Here is a 3,219-nt window from a genome sequence, read left to right as displayed (position 1 = left end):
ATACAAGATATACACAAAGATAGATCATTAGTTCGATCACCCAAAGAAATAGATGAAACAAGATAAGGTTCTTCCCTAAGTCCTAAGTCAAGGAGGACTTGAATTCCATGGAGGAATCTTCCCCACAAGTGGACGCCTTGGTACTCCTATGGAGTCATTCCCTCAAGAGGATGCCTCATCTCCACTACAGGAGCCATCTCCATGGAGGAGTAATCCCACAAGGGGAGATACATGAGCTAAGCTCTATGGTTTGAGTTCTATCTTAGCTTACCCTAGAATGGAGGAGGGGAAGAGGTATATATAGGTCCAAGGCACGAAGGGGTAAGTAAGGGGGAAATGGGAAAGATACACGGGCCTTGCCCCAACTCTGCTTGCAGAAGCAGTACCTGATAGTATGGTCGGGAGGACCAGACAGTCTATTCCCCCTTACCGGATAGTCTGGTGGCAACATAAGGTTTGGGGCTTCATGAAGATGCTGACTGGCCTGTCCGGTAGTGCAAAATCTACACTCCTCTATTGCTCTGTCTTCTTCTGTCACCTCCTCCAAGCTTCCCTGTTGGATGGTGGTCTCGCTCTAATAATGCATGATCACCTCCATGGTACATGTGATACTTCTCTCAAACCTATGTGTGCACGAGGGGGAGGGTCAAGTAGTATACCATCCATGAGAGTGCCAAGTGAACACGCATAAAGGAGAAAATTCACCTTTATATGTATGAAGTATATGTTGCACATGTCTCTTGATGATGGAGCACTTGACATGTTGATGTCCATGGGATGCTCAAAATCATCTCTCCCCCTCCCTTAGGGAAGATCCAACCTTGGATTGAGATCTCATCACCATAGGAAATAAATGGTGTTATCATGTGGTATTGGACACTCACCATGCACTTGGTCCTATGACGGTGCCATTCACCGGGGATGGCTAGCCAAAAGGAAGCACGACAACAGGCCTACCAAGGGCCCACTCGACCTCAAGGAACCCAGCTATAGGGGACGCTCGGGCAGAGCTCTTCAGCTCTATGATCATCTTGGACAAGCAAAGAATCGCAGCGGCCCAAGGTCGTTTAGATCCCCATGTAAACCCTAACCCCTGATATCTACTACGCAACTTTATTCTTGAAGACTTTGTTGGGCCTCCAACGGCAGAGTCTTGTAGAACAGTAGCAATTTTCACTCAAGTGAGTGACCTAAGGTTTATCAATCTGCAAGAGGTGTAGGATGAAGGTGGTTCTCTCTCAAACAACCCTGCAATCAAATACAAGTAGTCTCTTGTGTCCCCAACACACCTAATACAAATGTCAGTTGTATAGGTGCACTAGTTCGGCAAATAAATTATGATAAATGTGTAATATGGATGGTAGAAATGGATTTTTATATTCTGAACAGATAAAAACAACAAGGTAAGTAACAAAAGTGAGTAAAATGGTGTCCCAATGCTTGGAAACAATGCCTAGGGCTCATACTTTCATTAGTGCCAACTCTCAACATTATTAACATAATTAAACATCATGATAATCCCTCAAAGTGCAGCAAAAAATCACTCTAAAGTTTATATTCTATTGGGGAAAGTAGGATGAAATCGTGTAGGTAGCAAACCACCTCAAATTTGCAGCCAAAATTATAAGGATATCCTTGGTAGGACCAAAACTTAACAACAAACGCCGAGTAGACACCACGAGCAACCCGCGAGTCAATAGTTGAGCACCCTAGAGCGGCAGGTATAAAATGCTCGGGCCCTCCATACCCAACCCAAACGACCGGGTTGTTCGGCGCCCTTCATATCCAACCCATACGTGGTGCGGATAGCACATACATGGAAACCACATTGAACTATCAGGTGGGGCCCACACAAAAAACCATCGGTCAACTAGCTTCCTCCTTGGATTTGGTGAGAACACAATTCATGCCATCGCTCGGGTTTGCTGCCCGAGGCATCAAATCCGGCTATTTAAGTCGGTCGGCAAAAGAGACCCTAGTCAGCGCCATTTCCATCCTTTCCCTTGCGTCCGCGCCGCCACCACTCACCATTTTCTCCTTCCCCGACGACAAATAACCTACTACAGGATGCTCACGCCCAAGCGCCGGTCATAGACCGCCGCCGAGATGTGCGTCGCAAAGGAACAACACCACACCCAGATATGCGTTGAGGAGGCGCGTCGCCTCACTCACATTGTGGCTGGGGAGGGGGAGGTGGCAGAGGAAGAGGTGTCGGAGGAGGAGGAGTTGAGCATGGAGGAGGAAGACGCGAGCGAGGACGTGGTGAAGGAAGACATGGCACCGAGCATGGAGTTTGAGCGTGACACATTTGGTATGGAAGAGGCGATCGGCAAATACGGTGAAGCCGCGGAGGTGGTGACGCAGTTCGAGGTGGAGAAAGCGACCATCCTTGACTCTATCCAATCTGAACAGGAGATGTTGGCAAATCGCACAATTAAACAATATATAGTTCGAATACTTTGCGGATGCCCGCCTTCGGCCACCGGGTCCAATACGCTGAAGTTGACGCTGGCGGCGACGAATCCGGCAACATAGTCTATTGATGTCTACTATGCAACATTATTCTTGTAGACTCGTGTTGGGCCTTCAAGCGCAGAGTTTTGTAGGATAGTAGCAAATTTCCCTCAAGTGGATGACCTAAGGTTTATCAATCCGTGGGAGGCATAGGATGAATATGGTCTCTCTCAAACAACCCTGCAACCAAATAACAAAGAGTCTCTTGTGTCCCCAACACACCCAATACAATGGAAAATTGTATATGTGCACTAGTTCGGCGAATAGATGGTGATACAAGTGCAATATGGATGGTAGATATAGATTTTTATAGTCTGAAAATATAAAAACAGCAAGGTAATTAGTAACAAAAGTGAGCGAAAATGGTATTGCAATGCTTCGAAACAAGGCCTAGGGTTCATACTTTCACTAGTGCAAGTTCTCTCAATAATGATAACATAATTGGATCATATAACAATTCCTCAACGTGCAACAAAGAGTCACTCCAAAGTCACTAATAGTGGAGAACAAACGAAGAGATTATTGTAGGGTACGAAACCACCTCAAAGTTATTCTTTCCTATCAATCCATTGGGCTATTCCTATAAGTGTCACAAACAGCCCTAGAGTTCGTAGTAAAATAACACCTTACACTACAAAAAAAAAGACACATCCGTGACATTTTGGGCCGAACGAATTTTTTTCCTGTCATACATATGACACTTCT

Source organism: Triticum aestivum, chromosome 4B, assembly GCF_018294505.1.
Source record: "Triticum aestivum cultivar Chinese Spring chromosome 4B, IWGSC CS RefSeq v2.1, whole genome shotgun sequence".
Taxonomy (NCBI): Eukaryota; Viridiplantae; Streptophyta; class Magnoliopsida; order Poales; family Poaceae; genus Triticum; species Triticum aestivum.
Note: the sequence above shows the minus strand (reverse complement) of the source record.